Source organism: Peromyscus maniculatus, chromosome 7 (assembly GCF_049852395.1).
Source record: "Peromyscus maniculatus bairdii isolate BWxNUB_F1_BW_parent chromosome 7, HU_Pman_BW_mat_3.1, whole genome shotgun sequence".
NCBI classification, from domain to species: Eukaryota; Metazoa; Chordata; class Mammalia; order Rodentia; family Cricetidae; genus Peromyscus; species Peromyscus maniculatus.
The window spans coordinates 34,257,163-34,277,337 of record NC_134858.1 but is presented as its reverse complement, the minus strand read 5'-3'; the positions used below and the strand labels follow the sequence as shown (position 1 = coordinate 34,277,337).

The following is a 20,175-nucleotide window of genomic DNA, read 5'->3' as shown; positions in this document are numbered from 1 at the left end:
CTGTAGCCGAAACAGCTCTTCTATAGAGGCAGAAGGGATCCTCTTGCCCCCTCTGTTGGAGCTGAGCCAGTCTGTATCCTGGGTGGCTGAGCCTACACGTGGCACTTAGTAGGGCACCCGTCTTTGTTGACCGAATGGAGACATGCATGGCTGTAACCAGCTTGCTTTGGTCCTCCACTGTAGAAGTGACCTAGGTGAACAGATTAGACCACCCCAGCAGACCCGAGCTGAGACAGAGCGGCCCCTAACCTTGCTGTTCCCCAGACCCCAGGGTACACTGGCTGGCTAAGCACTTTTAAGAACGAAACAGCAGTGGTTTCCAAGCGCTTGCCTGACATTTGCCCAGGGATAAGCTTCTGATAAAGCCTCTCCCCTTGTTATCGCGCCCCCTGCACCACCCCATCATACTGTCACCCCCTGGATGAACCAAGCGCCCCAGGAAGCCCATGGCAGAAAAAAAGAAAAAGCTCCCGAGACCAGGGATAACTAACCATCTGAGCACCTTTGCTGGGGCCAGGGTAATGAGAATTATTCAAATGCAATCATAAAAATGAGGCCAGCCAGGCAGGAATGGGGTGGGGGTGTGATGGAGGGAACATTTCTCGCCAGTTTGAAGATTCCTAGGGGTTCTCTTTGAGGGCCAAAGAAAATTTCACCTCCTCTCAATCTCTTCAGAGCCTGCTGTCTTGGAACTCTGAACCAGTTGGTCTCTAAGGAGGACATGGGGTAGGGTTGCGCCTGAATTTCTGGGGTCCACTGCGCGGCCTCCGCCAGGCAACCTCGGATCTGGAGGCTTCTTCCTCAGTGAGTGCTGCCTCCCGCCAGCAGCAAGCAGGCCCGCATCCGCGGTCTGAGCCGAGCCTCCAGTAGAGGGAGACACTCCAGCAGCTCCTCGCCTGGGAAACGGCCGGGGCCGGGAGTGGGTGGGGGCGATGGGGGGGGGGGAGAAAGGGGGAGTGGGGAGAGGGGAGGTGTGCGCGCGCGGGGACGGGGGGGGGGGGGAGTCCGGGGGGCGGGTCCCTGTGCCGCTGACGTCCCGAGCAGTGCTGGGAAGTATAGGCTGTGTTGTCACGCCGGTGTCAGTCTGATGAAGATTGGCATCAGGTAAGCTGTCATTCATTTCCATGTCAGAGACGCTTTTGCAGGCGGCGGCGGCGGCGGCGGCGCAGCGGCGGCGGCTGCTGCTGCGGGCGGCTGCCTCAGAGCGCGTGTGTTTTATTCCAGTCCCCAAGCCAGAGTATTATTCATTGCGACAGGGCAAGGAGGAGAGAGGGAGAGAGGGAGGCAGCAGGGAGGAGAGAGAGGGAGGCAGCAGGGAGGAGGGAGGCAGAGAGCAGAGAGGGACGGCGGGAGCGTGCAGAGAGAAGCTGGGGAAGCGCCGGGAGAGCGCGGAGCGAAGCCGCGCGAGGGGAGGCGAGGCCGGGCGAGCAGGCGGCGAGAAGCGCGGGGCCCACCCGCTCCCGGACCCGGCCGGTGCGCAGCTCGGCGGCCGCCGCCTCGCCCCGCTCCGCTCCGCTCGGGCCCGGGGCCGGGCGCGCATTGTCTGCGGTTGCGAGCAGCCGGGCAGCGGACTCGAGCGCAGTGGCCCGAGAGCCTGTAACGGGCGGGCTGGGAGCCGTGCGCCCGGAGCTCCCCGGGACTCGAGCCTAGGGACGAGCGCGTCGGCCCGAGTCCCCGGCGCGGGCGGCTCCTGGCTGGGCGCTCGGCGGGGCGAGGCTGGGAACTGCGGGCGGGTTTCGGGTTCTCCTTTCCCGGGCTCTAGGAGTCCTGTGGCTGGCGCTTACTCGGTGTCACCAGCCCGGCGCTGCCTTCGAGGGGCTGGAAGCAGGAGCAGCCCTAGCCTGGGGCCGGGTGGCTGGAGTCAAGCAGCGGCGGCCGCGTCCTGCGGGGCCCGGGGAGGCAGGGAGAGTGGAGGTTTACAGGAGGATCAGTGTGGGGGACCGGGGAACATGCGTGGGGGTTCAGTGAAACCAAGACCCGAGGGGCGACGCTCAGGGACTCTAACCCGGAGTAGGGGGAGAATTTGTAGGGTCACCGGCTTTCTGCGTATTGTTGAGTCTTTGGGGCGGGGAGGGGAGGATTAGGGGCCCTTGCGAAGAACTAGGAGATGAATTCGTAAAAGGGGGGTGGGCACGGAAATCGCCCTAGAGCAGAAAGCCGAAGGGGATGGGGCAGGGTCCTGAATGTGCGGCGTGAAGTTTCTGTTTCTTTCCGGTTAGGCGAGGGGGATCTCCTGGGCTCCCAAGCCGAACAAGAAACCGGCGCAGTGGGCCGAGCTTTCTGGAGAGTCCTTCACAGGGCAGCCAGGGTTCCCGCGCGGGCGGGAGACCCGGGTTGGGAGTGGGAGGGGGATGCGGATCAGCCCCGAAAGGAGGGAGGGCTGGGCTTTGGAGCAGGCTAGAGTTTGGGTTGTAGGATCCAGGCTGTTTTCAGAATTGGGACGGAAGGGCCGCTATGTAGTTTACACGCCGGCAAGAGAGAGAGAGAGAGAGGGCTGGAGGTAGGCGCCGGGGTCCCGCTTACATCCGAGGCTTGATTCCCGAGTGGGTGCCGTTTTTTAGGACCGAGACACAGGATCACAACTCGTTATTGGGGTTCAGGCTATTGGAATCTGGGGAGAATTGTGCGTACGGGTCCTGACAGCGTGCGGGAGGAAAAGCTTAAACGTAGGCAAGGAAAGTAGTTGATCCCAGCCGTGGTGAGCGAGCCCCGAATGCCTGCTGCTTCTCCCTCCAAAGCCAGTCTTGAGGAGGAGAGGATTTGGGGTGCACAGGGCTGAGTCCTGGGAGAAGGATTCTGGAAAGCAGGCAAGTCTAGGGAAATTCCGTGCGGTGTGACCAGGTAGCCTCACCCGACTCGGAGTGGATCTGAGGACCTGACCCTGCAGACTCAGCAGGCTCCAGGAGCCACTTGGGTTCTGCGGCCTCAGCGTGGCGAGGTGGTTGCTGGTGGCCCGCCGGGACAGCGGCCGGCGACGTGGGCCGGGGGCGGCTAGTAGCGAGGTGCCACTGGGGCTTGTGGAGTCGTGGCTGACGCCAAGGGAAAGATACTTCAGAACTCGGGAGCCCTGGTCCGATCTGTTGCCTGTTCGTCCGCAAGCGGTGCTTGCTTGCTTCATCCCCCGCAAGGTCGGAGAGCGCCCAGGCCGGCCCTTCAGTTCTGCCCTAGAGGGAGGAGGAAGTTCGGGGTTCCTTACCCTCACACATGTTTTCTTGGGACTTCTTCAGCATGTTGGCTTTTTGGAATTCAAATGCTCTTCACCTGGTAAAAATCCAAGTTAACAAGCTTAAGCAGATTTAAACGACAACCCCCCCTCCCAACACACACCCAAATCTGAGAAATGATGGCGTTCAAAAGAAACACAGTGTTATCCCAGCTCCAGCCCTTTTGCCCTCTCATTCTGCCTTCTGACCTTCCCGAGGCCCCAGGACCTTAGTGCAAATGTATGCGTGTGTGTGTGTGTGTGTGTGTGTGTGTGTGTGTGTGTGTGTGTGTCGGGGTGTTTCTCGTTTGCGGGATCACATCTCACACTCAAACTGCGTCCTCAAGGCTCGGCCTAGCTCAACAGTGAGTGAAGTGTGGAGAGATTCTGAAGAGGAGAAGAGCTGAGGGGGGAGGGTTGTAGGGGTTACACTCTGGTCATTTAGATAAAAGAGTGCGTTGAGGAACAGAGGTGTAGGTGTGTGTGTGTGTGTGTGTGTGTGTGTGTGTGTGTGTGTGTGTGTGTGTGTCTCGGGGGCTGATTTCCTCCGTGCACGCTTGCACCCTGAATTGAAAAAGCCAGCCAGCCCTTTGGGGCACTGAAGCCGTGAATGGCCACCGCGTCCCGGGGCGCGGCGACCGCCACCACCGCCGAGCTGTTGTTTTCCAGACTTGGAATTCCTGCGCGCTCTTCTCCAGCCGAGAGCTGAGCGGGGGGAGGGAGCCCTGACCCCACTGAGACTCCCCGGTCACCGCCTCCCTTTTGTGAGAGCGAAAGGCATGAAAGCCTAGAGAAAGAGGAGCTTCAGGGAATGAGGGCCAGGGGGTTACTGGAGATGGGCCTAGCAACGACCACAGTAAAATGCCTCGTGCAAATCGCAGCGAAGTGTACCCAACTCAAGACTGGCTGTTTTATGATCCTTTCTAGGAGTTTACTGCTCTGTGCTTTTAAGTCCATAGATTACTTTAAGTTAATGAAAGTGCTGCTTTCAAAAGGGCCTTTTTATTGTGCGGCAGCAACAAATCCAGTACCTCCCCTTTACTCTTCCAAAATGGGCCCATTTAGAAAGGGGGAGCTTGCTGGGGTTCCCACATGAACAGAGCTTTGGGGGAGGACACCATGTGACAACGAGGATTAATAAAAGTCAGTGTCCATGGAATCCATCCAGAAAGATGAGTTAACTTCTCGGCTGACCATCCTTCAGAGGCTACCCTTAAAGGTTGTTCGCTGCCTCCCTGATCGCCCCCTCCCACAGTGCCTTATGTAAAGCCTGACCCTACTCGATTCAACCCAATCTGGGATTCAGGATTTCAACATGGTTACCAGTTCAAACTGTTACTAAAACATTTACTTGGGCCCTGGGGGAGGGGCCTTGCCTTGCATTCAGTAAGATAGATGGGTTTAAGGGGCTGGGAACCGAGGAAGAACAAGAGAGGCTTTTTTTTTTTTCTTCCTTTCATTCTATTTGGCACAAAGGTGAGATGACAAGGATTTTGACTAACACAGAAACTGTAGTGGGGCCTGCCTGTGGCTTTGACCGCATGTCATAACCATTTAAACTGTGGTTAGTCGTTAGAGGCTCATAGCTTCTCCAAGCTGGGTTTCATTAACTCTACACCAGTTGCCTGGAAGTTCAGTAGCAATAAATTGCATAAACACATTTGAAGTAAGTTAGTGATGAAATGAGGAGAATTACTGTCTTGTGAATGGAGAATCCCGAATTCATGGAGTTCTAACTTAACTGGAAACATACTTCCCCTCTCTTGGCCTTCAAGTTTATAGGTGCACAGGAGTGTGTGTTAAATTTCTCTCTGCCATGTCCATCTTCAGTCCTGGGCTGTAACTCATTAGAGACCAAGGCATGCCGAGAAAGCAGAAGGCTGGATTTTAAAAGGGTCTCTATTAGCTCCATTTAGGAACTGAACCAGAGCGAGCGATCAACCTGATTACCTTGCCCTTCCTGAACTCATCAGGCAATATAAACTGCCACAGAGCAGGGACAAATTAGATTTTTAAATGTTAGAAGCTTAATAATACCGCGTTGTTAGCAATTGAAATTGTTTTTTATTAAAGAAACAACCAATAAAATTTATAGGCTTCCAACATGTTACAAAAATTCCTTGGTGTTTATTTACATCCCCACCCCACCTTTTCAGAAACGCAACCTCCAATTTGGACTTTTGTTCCTGATTTACTTAATATGGAGCACATTTTAAAAATTAATTGGAGGCAAGTAAGTGGTACAGTTATGAGTTTTCCTTCATCCTCTGCTGTGTAGTGCTGGACCTGCCACACTGTAACACACACACACACACACACACACACACACACACACACACACAAATGTGTGATGAAATTACTGGAGGTGACGGCATGTGAGGCAAAGTGTCTGGATCAAATAAACTGCAGATCCCAGGATGGAGAAGGTGAAACGGGGGCCACCAAGGAAAGGCAGAAGTGGGTAGGGAAGATGAAATCATCATGAGCCTCCATGAGCCTTGAATCTAACCAATACACCACGCCTTGTATGAGACACTTCATAGGAAACCCATGACTTATTGAAAATTGAATTATATTGAGACGCAGAATTTAGAGGGAGGAGCTGCCGTCACTGGGTTCTATCCGGCAGCATGGCCAGGATGGTTGCGATGGGGCCCTGCTAATTTAATTAAATCTAATACCTGGTGGGGAGGGAGAAAGAAGCGAAGGAAGAAGGAAGTGGGAGGATGATAATCAAGGCTGGCGGGTCAGCATGCTGAGCTCTTTCGGGCTGGAATTTGAGGGCCCGGCTCTGTGGCTCCAGCGGGTCCCCCAGCTGCCAGGCTTTGGTTTCTTCATCTGTTGAGTGGAATGTAGCACATGCTATCCCTTATTAGGCTGCAAGGAGTGATGGGTGGGCACGGGGTAAGTCAAGAATAGAGAATGTAAAGTGGGCTCAATGTAAAGCACAGAGAAAACAGGGGCTGAGGCTTCCTGACAGCAAGGCTGTGTTCTTCTGCGTGCACTTGCCTGGATCCAGAGCCTGTCCTCATATAGTGTGCCTCGACTTTTGTGAAGGAGTTTCTGGACTTTGGGGGAAAGGGCACAACTTCTGCCTTGCTTTACATCTTAGAGTCAGATAATCCTGCTGTGATTTCATATACCATCCACTCTGCCAAGAGGGCTTGTCATATGGCTGGGCTGGGGAAATCGGCCTGGCTCCCCTCCAATGATTCCCCCTGGAATACCCTTTATGTCTCCAATGAGCACAGAATCTGATTTATCAGAAATTTAGTCTCTGCTTGTTTATGCGACAAGGGAACAGGGGCCCAGTCCTGAGTGGCTGGTGACATCTGGTCCTGCTGGGGTGTGAGGAAGGGATGGGTGCTGATCTGGAGTGAGCCACAGCCTCACTTAACAGTCTCCATTCTGGCAGATCAAAGCAGACTCTAGGTGAGAAAGCCCAAGAAGTTAGACACCGCCACTTCTGTCGACTCCCTCAGTTCCAATGCATGAGTTTAAAATCGAGCGAGCACTGATACTGCAGACATGGCTCCGGTAGAATGGATGCTTCCCTTCAATTCTCCCCTTCTCTGCTGGGGAGTCCTTGGGGGTGAAGTCTTTCCTCCCCATACCCCTTTTCAGCTGGGCAGGTTGCGGGTCACATTTTGGTCTCCATTTTGATTGGGAGTGGGAGGGGGTTTATACTGAAGATAGAGGCGGAAGCTGGGATAGTTGGAGAGCTGAGAACGTCTCCCAGAACTTCTCTGGAACCCCCAGGCATGAGGGAACACCCAGCCCTGGAATAGCCCAGTTCATAGTGCTCTGTGGAACTGGAAAAGAGCTTGATGCAAATGGGGGATATGTTTGGCTTGGACACCTATCCCTAGGTCTTCCTTGACTGCCTGGGTCTCTAATTACAAGAAGGACTGTTGCTGTTAAGACCTATCTCACTAAAAACACATCCCCATGTGTAAGAAGAAACCCTAAACCAGGCAGGATATTTTAAAACTGAAGCAATGAAGATTAGATTAAGTCTCCACCAAACAGCCTGGTTCTCGTATTATTTTTGGCTGGAATGTGGAGAAAAACAGCTGGCCCTGGGGCCCAGGGCAGACTCTGGGGCTTCAGACAGTGTTGCGGGAGGTGTATGAGGGGGTGGGTGGAACTGTTCTCTGCCTAGCAGGACGGTGGCCAGTTTCTGTCCAGCTCATTTTAGGGGAACAAAGGGGGAGGTTGTGCTGGGAGAGGGGCGGATGCAGATGGGCCAGGAAGGAGCCACAGAAGGTATAAGTCACAGAGCACCAAGCCAGCCTTTCAATCCCCCACTTCATTAAGAACTAGTTATTGTGTTCAGTACATGCTCCCACTCTCAGGACTGGAAATCCAGCTACTCTCAACTTGGCCTTTGGAGGAACCTTCATGTGCTTGGTCTGATTTGGGTAGATAGAACAGATCGCTGTCTGAGATTCCTGTAGAGTCCAGATATCAGGAGTCACGGACTCTTGTCCCACCTTCCTGGTGTTTCTGGCACAGTCCTAGGCATTGAAGACAAACCAAACCAGTGGAGCCTGGCCTGAGGGGCCTGCATAGGCAAGGACTTGGGGCCTCAGCACAGACAAAAGCTTTAGAGCCTCTGTATTTACTTGCATGGTTCTAGACACTTGCTTAAGATCTTTGGTTCTGTTTCCTCATCTCTAACCGGGGGGATAACGGAGTATAAGTGGTGAGGTGGAGGAGAGAGTGTGTGTATTGCCTAGGACTATGCCAGGCCCAAAGAGTGGTTCAGTTCTGGCTCTCTCTCCACTCCCACATTTATTTATTTATTTTATTTTTTATTTTTGGAATAAGAATCAATAGGTGGCTCTTTCAGCCTCCTCCTTTTTCCTTTCTTTTTTTCCTTTCTTTCTTTGCTTCTCTGGGACAAAGCATGGGCCCCTTTGCAGGTTACTGGCCCATGGACCAGCACTGAGCACTCAGCAGGTTGGTGGGAGGCTGGTGAGGGAAATAGATGTGTGAGCCCCAGGGTAGCTGGGATTCTGGGGGACACAAGCCCAGGAGGGAGAGAATACACAGACATGGGAGAGGATAGGTGCCCAACAGTGGTTACCCAGAGGAGGCAGGAGAAGGGTGAGCCTGGAAGAGTGGCCTCAACCAGCTCCTTCCCTGAGGAGGCTTTCACTGAGAAGGAGCTGAGTGGGGAGGCCTGGGGGGGGAGGGGCGAAACCTGACACTCCCCAGGTCACTGTGCTCTGGGCTCTCAACTAGACTGTCAGGGTGACTGGGGGTGGGGTGGGGTGGGGACAGCCTGGATTAGAAAGAATTACTCAGTCCCTCTGTCTGTCCCAGGTGGCCCAAAGTGTCTGTTCCCTTCGGTACACGGTGGATTCTGAGAGACTTTTTGGTGCTGACTTCTCAGCGGGTGCAGCGCAGCTTAATGAGTTAGTGCATAAAGTCCACACCCTCCTTACAAACCCTAGCAAAAAAGGAGAGACTCTGGTCCGACCCCGGCCCTTTCCATGCTTTGGACCATGAAGCAGAACAGTCAATGTGTTGGGATGGTGGCTGAGAGAACAGAGAGCGGGTCTGGGGGCCACAGACAGTGGGGCTCCACTTCAGACCTGGCCACTGACTAGCTGTGTGGCCTTTGACAGGTGCTTTCCCTCTCTGAATGGTAGTACTGTCAGGAGCTTTGACTTGCTCCTGCAGCTCGGAGCTCCTCCTCGGCTCTGTGTTTTCCTCCCAAGTGCATCACTTCAGTGAACGGGAAATCACTGAAACAGCGACCAACCACAGCACAAACGCAAGTGAAGAGTCCTAAGGGCCGTGTGCACAGAGGGTTAGATCTGATGCTCCCAATGGCCTTCCTGGGACCCATGGGAGTAGCACTTTCAATGTGAAGCACCATCATTAAAAGCCAAATTTCCTTCTTCTGCCCAGACAACAGTAGGCTGCTGGGAGAAAGAGCCGCTGGCTTTGATGGCCGCCTCTGGAGTCTGACCCTGATTCTCCTGCCCCTAAGCTGTGTGTCCTTGGGCACATCCTTCAACCCCTCTGAGCCGCAGTGTTCTTACGCACGGGGTAAAGATGATAACAGGACTGCCAGGCCAGGCATCGGGGGACTGAGGAAACTCTAGGAAAGGCGTGCAGCCGTGGCACATCTGCCAATGGCAGTTCTTCCTCTTAAGGAAATACGTCCCCTGGGCTGGACAGCTGGTTCAGAGGTCGAGAGCACTGACTGGTCTTCTAGAGGACCCGGGTTCAATTCCCAGCACCCACATGGTAGATCCCAACTGTCTGTAACCCCAAGATCTGATACCCTCACATAGACATACATGCAGGCAAAACATGAATGCTCATAAAATAAGGAGAGAAGAGAGAGAGAGAGAGAGAGAGAGAGAGAGAGAGAGAGAGAGAGAGAGAGAGAGAATACATTCTCATTTGATTCTCTAATCAATCTGAAGCAGGCCAAAAGGTTATCATTAATTTATTTCATAGACAGGAGAAACTGAGTCAAAGTAGCCTGTCTGTGATGGGCACATCCTTTAAGATGGCCCAGGTCTCTCTGACTGCCACCGTCCTTTCCCTTTGTGGAGACTCAGCCCCTTGCTGAGCGAGTTCCTGCAGCCGCTTTGCTAGGCTTTACCTGTGTCTCTCCTGAGAATTTTTTTTTTAAACAGAAAACCAGCTCAGTTCACCTCCCCCATCACCAGCCTTTTGTCTGACAAATACTGAGGAGAGCTACTGGCTGTCATGGAAGCCCAAACCTAGAAGATAAATTTTTTTTTAAACTTTCATAAGCCCCCAGGACAGGCAGGGTTAGGCTAACCAGCAAAAATAGGTAATGGTAAACATAGGGGTAGAGAGGGATGGACAAGGCAGTGAAAGGTTGACTGTGTGAAGCTGGCTGTCGTGCGTGCATGCGTGTGTGTGTGTGTGTGTGTGTGTGTGTGTGTATGTGTGTGTGTGTGTGTGTGTGTGTGTAGAAGAAGCCCTTGGGGGCTCAGTACCAGATCCTCAGGTGACCTGCCTGACAGACATCAGTCCTGAGAGAAGTCAAAAGGCAGCTAGCCCACTCTTAATGGGGTATAATTCCTTACTAGGCATAGGCTCCCTCCTTTCCACGATGGTCCACTCTGTATAACACAGGACAGAGGACTGTCCCCAAGCTTTCTCTGGTGCTGCTGAGCAATGGCTCTTTCTGCCCAGGTCTGAGGTCCACAGGCTTCCTCCCCTCTGGAAGCTGCTCCTGCCTCCTCCACATTCTGATTGTAGCTCCAAGCCCAAGAGTAGAGAGAGACAAAGCCGGAGCATCATGCTGTGGGCTTAAGGATGCATGATAATGGTTTATTCTCACTCTGCTGTCCTCCCTGAAGCGCCACTGGTCACTCAGCAGATGTGGCCTGCGCCCACTATCCACGGATACACAACAGTGAGCTGTGTGGGCCTCACTTCCTTAACCAGGTGAACACACTAACTGGGAGCAAGGGTGACTTCACAGTCTCTTAGACTCTCACTGAGTGGAAACACGGTCCTTTTGTAGAAAAGGAAGTTAAATGGATGCACTACCAGGTTTTTCTGGGTCTGCTATGAAATGAGGATGAGGATGCTGTTAATTACCCAGGCTGCTGTGTGTACACTGGCCCACCAAGTACCACACTTTTTGTTGATGATTGTGAGCTGCCCAGGGACTTTCAGTTCGTGGGTCTGGCCACTTTCAGTTGGGTAGAAGATGGGAAGACACGCCCTTATGTGGATATGGGGGGTTGGGAGGGCACCTGTGGAAAGGTCATGCTGCACTCTCCAGCCTTGGGGAAGACCTCGGTACCGAAGCCAGGTATGAGAGCCAGGTGATGTGGGAGCTGGAGGCTGCTGTCCCCGTGGTGGCCCCAAGCAGCGTGGAGAGACACTTCTGGCTCCTCCCTGGCTTTGCCCCTCAGTGTGGGGAGAGGACAGCCTCCTCAGATCAGCGGAGTTCGCTCCCAGTGTTGTGATTGCCTGGGAGTACTCTTCCCTTTCACGGAGCTATCATCAGAGACCCAAGAAGGAATGTGAAACTTAGAGAGGATTGGAGAATTTTTCCAAGACTCAGCAGATTGTACAGGATTCGTCTCCGGTGTCTGGGTCCAGTCAGTTTTGCTGCTTGTGGCAAGGAGTGTTGGGGAAGTAGCTGGATTGCTCTATCTCCTTTCCCACCCAGGTTGGCATGCTCACAGGGTCCTCATGCACACTGCAGGGTGAGGCAGAGGGCACCCTAGGGGCACTACACTCACTTGCATACCGTACAGTGAGGTCTCCAGTACCCAGGATGGCATGCTCACAGGGTCCTCATGCACACTGCAGGGTGAGGCAGAGGGCACCCTAGGGGCACTACGCTCACTTGCATACCGTACAGTGAGGTCTCCAGTACCCAGGATGGCATGCTCACAGGGTCCTCATGCACACTGTAGGGTGAGTTCTAGAGCTCTGGCTGTGATCGGCTAAGGGTGACAGGAAGGTGATGGGCGTAGATGGTGAAGGAGCCAACGAGCCAGGCTGAGGCTGTTGGCCCGGCCATGTGCTCACTGCGTGACCGTGAAAACGGGCTTCGTTTTCCTTGTCAGTCAACTAGTGGTTGATGATACTTCTCCACCAGGCTGCGGGGAAGATCACGAAAGTTAACGTATGTGGATGTGTTATACATGCTGTATAAACATAAGTAACAGCGCCTACACAGTGCCTCCCATATAATATGGGGAGAGGGAAAAACCGGTTGGCACAGACTATATGTTTCTTATTAGTGTAAAACAGAGCGCACACACACATGTAAGTACACTCTCCCCCTCGTGCTGGCTTGCAGAGTGATGACAACCATGTTAACGTGATTGAAAGCTGGCAGGATGGCTTTTCACGGCTGCCCCCACTACTGGGGCATGAATGGTCCCCTCTGGGATTCTCGACTGCCTGGCAGTTTTTCAGACGTCAGCCTAGAGTCACCCGGGCAGAACTGCATGCCTACTATGTGCCTACACGCTCTCCTTGAGCACATTACATGTAGTCTGCTGGGTCCATCAGCCCGAGTGGGGTTCAGTTTCCATTGTTTATTTGGTGGATTTTTACTGAGCACCTTGTTCAGGTATGGGGGACATAGCCATGAACTAGAGCTTCCCATTCCCAAGGCTTTGTGGAGAGGAAGACATTTAGGCTCCGTAGGAAAAATCGAAACCGTGAAGAGAGTCACAGAAATCCAGGAAACTGAGGGAACACAGGCAGAACTCAGCCTACTCTGAGGGCCTTCCAGGGTAGGGCCTAGGCATGAGGGAGGAGTTGCAGAGAGGTAGGGGAGGCTTCGGGACCGAGTCCTAGATACTCTGGTCCGGCCCTAGGTTATTTTATCTCTCTGCTGAGGTCTTTCTCACTGTGCCTTCCTGCTGTGGCTCCTTTTTTTTTTTTTCTTTCTTTCTTTTCCTTTTTTTGTTTTTTCGAGACAGGGTTTCTCTGTGTAGTTTCGGTGCCTGTCCTGGATCTCGCTCTGTAGACCAGGCTGGCCCAAGTGCTGGGATTAAAGGCGTGCTGAGCCACCACCGCCCGGCTCCTGCTGTGGCTCTTTTACCCTCCCAGAGGAAGACAAACACAAAGTGAGAGGTAAGCCGGCCAGCCTGTGCCCGAAGTGTGCTGAGGCCTCTGCTCCTGCCTGACTCCCTAAGACGTCAGCCCCTCTCCAGGAAGCAGCTCTCAGGAGCTGCCTTATTGGCACAGCGCAGGCGCCGCCCCTCCCCCACCTCGGTGCGGCCTCAGTTGGATCCCGAGCACACTGGGTACCCAGAGTGGTCACACTTAGATCCAGTCTGATTTCGTGGACAGCCGCTGTGAGGCGGCGACAGTGACTCAGCCCACCCCTCTCCACAGCAGCCACTGAGGGGCTGTGCTGGCCCCTTCCGCTGACTGCAGAACCTGGAACCAGGGAGAGCAGGTCTGACCGCAGACACAGGCCATGCAGCTGGGGAGCCCTGCTCACCCACCCACCCCCGGAGCCTCAGTTCTCTGGCCAGTGAGATGTGACAGCAATTCTCAACTCAGGTGGCATCCATGATCATGAAATGGCACAAGGCAGGGGTTCGCTAGCCCATCCCTGCATCCGTCTCAGTTTTGATCATACCCATAGCACCCCAATTTTGTCCCTCTTCTGTTCCCACTGTCCCTGGGCATACCTTCATTCTTTCATGATTTTATATAATTACTCTCCGGATATTTTGGGGTGACTAGAGTGTATTCCCAGGGGTGTTTTAGTGACTGGGCTAGAGAGGTAAGCATCAAGAGATTAGCCTGTGTCCTGATGTTAAAATGCCAGGTGTTTTAGTCACTTTTCTATTGCCCTGATAAGACTCCATGACCATGGCAACTTATCAAATAGAAGGTTTAATTTGGGGTTGAGGTTCCAGAGGGTTAGAATCCACGATCAGCACGGCAGGGAACATGGCAATAGACAGGCAGGAATAGTGTCAAATAGAGCAGTAACTGAGAGCTCACACCTTGAGACACAAGTTGGAGGCAGAGAGAGCCACTCGGAATGGTGTGAGCCTTTTGAGACCTCAAAGCCTGCTCCCAGTGACACACCTCCTAATCCTTCCCCAACAGTTCCACCAACTACCAAGTAAAGTATACAAATATATGAGCCTATGGGGGCCATTCTAATTCAAACCATCACACCAGATGTGGTGGCACATCTGTAACTTCATCACTACGGGAGCAGAGACAGGCAGCTCTTTGGGGCTCACCGGTCAACCAGGCCAGCTAAACAGTGAGAGACCCTGACTCAGAACAGAAGACGGAGAAGTGATAAAGGAAGATCTCTGGCTTCCACGTGTGCATACACACACATGGGCACTACCACACAGACACACACACACACACACACACACACACAGACACACACAGAGAGAGAGAGAGAGAGAGAGAGAGAGAGAGAGAGAGAGAGAGAGAGAGAAAGAGAGAGAGAGAGAAAGAGAGAGAGAGAGAGAGAGAGAGAGAGAGAGAGAGAGAGAGAGAGAGAGAGAAGACTGGGGATTGGCAGCTCAGTCCTGTAATCTCAGTGCTTGGGAGCTGAAGACTCAGGAGATCAAGGTCAGCCTGGGTTACAGGAGCCGTTGTCTTAAAACAACAAAAAGCCCAAACCATCCAGCCAGACAAAACAGACAAAAACCCCACACAGACACAAGACTCTAAGTATAGCTAGAGTTTTTGGAGCCCCTGAAGGATGGGATCAGTGGCCAGGAAGATACTATACGGCATGGAGACTCGCAGGGAGGTGGGATATGACAGTAGAGATGGATGGGGATTTTGTTTTAGGCAGGGGACCGTGGGTCCAAAGGCCCTGGGGGAGGAGGACGGGCTGAGCAGCAGCTGGGGGCTGGGGAGAGAGACAAGTCAGGAAGACCAAAGGGGCAGGGGTGAAGCGGGGTGCGGGGTGGGGGGCGGAGACCTTGGGGGAGAAACCTAGTCTGGCTACAGGAGAGGGAGCAGAGTCCAGTCTGATAGTTGGATGCAGTGGCCAGGCTCAGCCCTGGCACCGGCCTGGGTGGGGAAGGCGGTATCTACTACCTGGTCTTGTCTCTCCAAATAGAATCCAGACAATGAAATCTACAGATGGCTTGCTGGTCCATGGTGGAAGGAGGGGCTCACAGTGAACAGGTGCGCCGAGTACTTGGCCTTCTTGGACATACAAGCAGTGTCGTTTATGTTAAAGCTTAGAGGGCTCGAGCTCTAACTGAATGAAAGGCAAAGACTTTACCTCTGTGTCATGCCCCGGTCTCCCCTCCCTCCAGCACACCCGGGTCACCGCCTCCGCCTCTATCTCACCTACCCCAACCTCCCAGGTCTCTCTGTGGGAACTGAATCAAGTCGCTCATGCCCCTGCCTCAGGGCCTTGGTGCATGCTGTTCCAGCAGCTTGAACACCCTTCCCCTGTATACCTGTATGGTCGACACTATGCTTTTGCTTGGCTTACACCCACATGCCACCCTGTAGTGCGACCCTTCCGAAAGGCTCTAGCCAAACAGGAATCTCTTTTTTCCATCCCTGGCATTACCCTAAACCCCCAAACTCAGTATGTAGTTGAGAATGACCTTGAGCCCACTTCTGATCTCTATCATCTCCGCAGAGCTGGAGGTCAGGAATGGCATCAGCATGCCTGGTTTATGTAACGCTGGGGAGCAAACCCAGGGCCATATCCGTGCAATGCTGTTGCTCTAGCCACTGGGCTGCACCTCAGCCCTACAGCTTTGTTTTTCTTCACAGCACTTAGCAGCTCTCTCTCTCTCTCTCTCTCTCTCTCTCTCTCTCTCTCTCTCTCTCTCTCTCTCTCTCTCTCTCTCTCTCTCTCTTTCCTCTGCTGGGATCCAGAAGAGTTCATAGAGTACATAGCTGTAGTAAAATTTCAAGCAATGCTTGTGAATGAGTGAGTGAGTGTGTGAATGAGTGAGTGAGTGTGTGAATGAGTGAGTGAGTGTGTGAATGAGTGAGTGAGTGTGTGAATGAGTGAGTGAGTGTGTGAATGAGTGAGTGAGTGAGTGAGTGAGTGAGTGAGTGAGTGAGTAGATGAATGAATGGATGGAGCTGGTTGTTGTGCCAGGGTCCAAAGGTTTTTATTTTTGTTTTTTAAACTCACGCTCTGGAATGTGAACTCATGAACTATCCGAACTAGAAGGCACTAAGTCTCTATCTAGTTTTGAGCAACTCTCCCATTTAACAGCTGAGCAAAGTGAGGTCCAGAGAGGCTAAAGAGCTTGTGAGAGGCCACACAGCACAGAACTCACAAGTTCAAGGCTCACAGAATTTGCTGCAGGACTCTCCTCATAATACTTTGCCTTCGCCTGGGAATGAGGGTCTGCTCTGCCGGGGCTGGCTTCCTTGATTTCCACTCCTCAGTCACTTCGTCTCACTGCCTGACTGGCCGTTGCTTCATTCCAAGGGCTCTGGTGCCGCTGCTTGTGTTTCCCGGGAGACATGTGGGAGCCATCTTTGGTAATGTCGGGAAAGGCTGCTGTTGGCAAACACGCAGACATGCTTAGCTCCCCGGTACCAGGCAGTAAAGTGAATGAACCATCAGTGGCTCCCATCAGTTCGCAGGGAATGATGACACCATCTGCCTTGTGCATCCTCGGCCAAAGCTGGTTGGTCACCTGATAAGTCAGTCAGGATGGGGTGATGTCATGGGACTCGGGGTCCATTGCCCCCTTCTCAGATTTCACCCTCTTGGTGACCTCAGAAGTCAGGGGAAGAAAATAGATCAGTATATGGTCAGCTTGACTCTGGCCAAGTGCCTTAACTCATGTCTTCGGGTCCTCACTGTACGAATGGGGGCTGGGATCACTGCTCCATGGTGCTGTTTAGGAGTACACAAGTCCAAGGTGAGTGCCTGGTACCTGCTGAATGTTACAGTGTGAACCACTGGAATATTGCTTTGATTCATAATGTGGCGGACAAGGCAGGCAGAAGTGGCACCCTCATTGTCAGGGGTTAGAGTGAGGATGCAGCCTCTAGCTTCTTTAGAGGCCTTTGTCCTGCTCCCTGGCTGTGACCTGGCCTGACCGAAGGGGAGGAGCTAGGGAAGAACACTTAGAATTCTTGTGGAGAGAGAGAGAGATCAAAGTAGGTGTTATTGCCCCTGCCAGAGGGACTCCTGAGGTCTTAAGTGAGGTTTTTCCCTTTGGAAGACAGAAGGGTTCCTTGCTGTTTGGAATCCACTGAGATAGGTGGGAGGGGGGAGTGAGGGAAGGGCCCTTTAATCTCAGCTAGGTTCCTGGGGTGAGGACTTGAGGCCTGGGGAGGACTTGGCTAAGGCTTCAATGGCAGCCATCACTCAGGACCTCCTAGCTCCTCACGGTCTGGGGAGTTCCTTCAGATTGGAATGCCGATCATGGTGGCTGTGTGTGCAACCAAGCAGTTTCTTGACAGGAGACTCTCAAATGTCACTGGTGATCTGTGTTCAATGCACAGCCCGCCACCTCTGCCATATTGGCCTATTTGTGGGTCACCTCTCCCCAGTAGAAGGTGAGCTGTGCTCAGGGGACATTGGTTCTGGCTTCTTCCCTCCCTCTTGGTCTCTCTTCTGCACCAATTCTTGTTTTTTGTTTTTGTTTTTGTTTTTTGAGAAAGGGTGTCCCTGGATGGCTTGGAACTCATAGAAAGCTGCCTGCCTATGCCTCCCGAGTGCCATGATTAAAGGCACATGCCACCATGCTGCAGCCATCTCTAGGCTTTCTTTTGGGGGTTCGTTCATTTCTCTGGTCTCTGCATTCAGAACAGTGGTTCTCAACCTGCGGGTGGCCTCTCACAGGGGTCGCCTAAAACCACCGGAAAACATGGATATTTGCATTACCATTTCTAACAATCACGAAACTACAGTGATGAAACAGGAATGAAATAATGTTATGGTCGGGGGTGAGCACAACATGAGGAACTGTATTAAAAGGTCACAGCGTTAGGAAGGTTGAGGACCATTGCCATAGTGTTGCAAAGGCCACACCCCTTTACCTACCAGTTTGAACTGGAAAGAGTTATTTGACTTGATTTTCTGGGTTCAATTTGTCTCGTGGGAAATTAAATTATTAGTCTTTTCCATATTTCCTTTCTTGCGGTAAAATACATACTTTAAATATATATAAAATGGCAATTTATAACATAAAATTTCTGTTTTAATAATTTTAACAGCGCAATACAGTGACATTAACTATATTTACAATGCTAGATACTCTGTATGCATTACAACAGTGACTTCACAGCCTGCCCTTCCTCCGTCCCTGGTCACTCCGTTTGTGTGAGTTCTATCTACTGAGTTCCATGTCTGCCCCTAACTTCTGGTAACTTCTAATCTGATTCCTGTCTCTATGAATTTGACTGCTCTAGACAGCTTCACACAAGTGAAATCATAATGTATTTTTCCTTTTGTGTCTAGCATTTCACTCGGCACGATGTTTTTGTTCATCTGTGCTGTGTCATGTGTCCTAACTTCAATCCTTTTTTATGGATGACTTATATTCCATTGTGTGTATAAACCATCTTTCATTTATCCATTTATCTGTTTGTAGACACTCGGGTTGCTTTTATCTTTTGTGAATAATGCTATAATGGACGCTGGGGTACATGCTTCTGTTTAAGTCTCCGTTTTCACTTCTTTCAGGTCTATATTTAGGAGTGGGGTTGCTGGGCCATATTGAAGGCATTTCTGTGTTTAACTTTTTAGGAAACAAAACACCAAAACATTCCCCCACAGTAGCTGTATCACTTGAGATGCCCAGTTGCACTGCGTGAAGGTTCTCATCTTTCCACATCCTTGCCAGTACCTGTGACTATAAGTTCCTCCAGTAGGTGTAGTAGTGTCTCATTGTGGCTGATTCGAGCCATGCCCCCTGCCCCCTCCCCCCCCTTCCTGCCCCCGGTGAATGTTGAGTGCTTTTCTGGGTGCTTATTGGCCATTTGATTATGTTCTTGGTGAAATGTCTGTTCAAGTCTTCACCCATTTCAAACTTGGGTAGTTTGGCATTTTGTGGTCAATCTGTAGGCATTCTTTATATACAGTGGCTATTAAGTCTTTACCAGATAAATGGTTTGTGCCTCTCTCCTCCCATTCTGTAGGCTGTCTTTTCATTTTCTTGATAATATCATTTGAGACGCAGAAAATTTTAAATTTGATGAGGACTGATTTATATATTTTCCTTTTGATTTTAGTTACTTTTAGATTTGATCTGAAAATTGTTGCCAAATCTAACTCCTAAAAGTTTTATGGCTTTTTAACTCTTAAATTTAGGTTATTGGTGCATTTTGAGTTAATGTGTGTGTGTGTGTGTGGAGGGTGGTATGAAGTAGGATCCAACTTCATTCTTTGGCCATGGACATCCAACTGCTCCGGCCCTGTTTATTGAAGAGAATACTCTGCTGAATGGGCTTGGCGCTGCTGCAGAACACCAATTGGCCATGGATTCTGGGATTCTTTTTGAAGTCTGGCTTCTACTCCGCTAGCCTGTATGTCCATCCATATGTCAACAGCATACTGTTTTGACTACTGTAGATTAGTGGTAAAATCTGAAGTTTGGAAGTAGAAGATTTCCAAATTTGTTCTTCCTTTTTTGGACTCTTAGGGGCCTTTTGCAATTTCATTTGAATTTGAGGATTGGGCTTTGCATTTCTGAGAAAAAACCTGTTGGAAGTTTACATTTGATCTTTGCCAAAAGGCTGAGAAGCAATTGCTGTTGAAGTTGTTTTTTTTTTTTGTAAACAACAACAAAAAGGTGTGTGTGTGTGTGTGTGTGTGTGTGTGTGTGTGTGTGTGTGTGTGTGTTGTGTAATGTGCATACATGTGTGCATGTGGAGTCCAGAGTTGACATAGAGTCCCTTCCTCTAAAACTTGAGGCAGGATTTCTCACTGAACTGTCACTTTCCCGTTGGCTAGGTTGGCTGACTAGTGAACTGCAGGGATCTACCTGTCTCAGCCTTCCACAGTGCTGCGTTTACAGGTATGTACCACTATGCCTAGCTTTTATGTCAGTGCTGGGAATCCAAACTCAGGTCCTCATGTTTGTTACCGTCAAGACCTCTCTCGAACCCCTACTATTAGAATTTAGACAGGGATTTCCATTTGTAGGTTCACCTTAGGGTGGCATTGGCATCTTAACATTAAGGCTTCTTATCCATGAATGTGGGATATCTTCCCATGTATTTGCATCTCTTATATTTCAGCAGTGGTTTATAGCATTTAGTATACAAGTCTTTCACCTCCTTCTTCAAATTTACTTCTAGGTAGTTCATTCTTTTAGGTTCTATTTTAAATGAAATTGCTTTCTTAATTTTCTTTTTAGATTGTTCACTGCTAGCACATTAAAAAAAACCAACCAATTTGTATGTGATATTAGAAACTTTTTTATTAGTATATATTGCCTGTACAAAAATAAGTGTTATGACATTTTCTCTTTTCTTTTTCTTTCTTTTTTTTTGTTTTATTTTTTGAGACAGAGTTT

General features: G+C 51.2%; 1 protein-coding gene across 5 annotated transcripts in view; it reads left to right on the top strand.

Moving 5' to 3' along the window:
• The first annotated feature begins 1,000 nt into the window (after nt 1-1,000).
• The window catches only part of Pknox2 (PBX/knotted 1 homeobox 2), a 274,475-nt gene continuing 255,300 nt past the window's right edge, over nt 1,001-20,175 (top strand). For 2 of the 5 annotated variants that reach the window (XM_076576020.1, XM_076576015.1), the window contains exon 1: nt 1,001-1,104. The gene's annotated coding sequence lies outside the window, so the exon portion shown is untranslated. Of the gene's footprint in view, nt 1,105-2,148; nt 2,501-17,863; nt 18,517-19,610; nt 19,675-20,175 lie in introns of those variants that run through there. The other 3 variants (XM_076576016.1, XM_076576017.1, XM_076576018.1) reach the window with 3 other exon arrangements.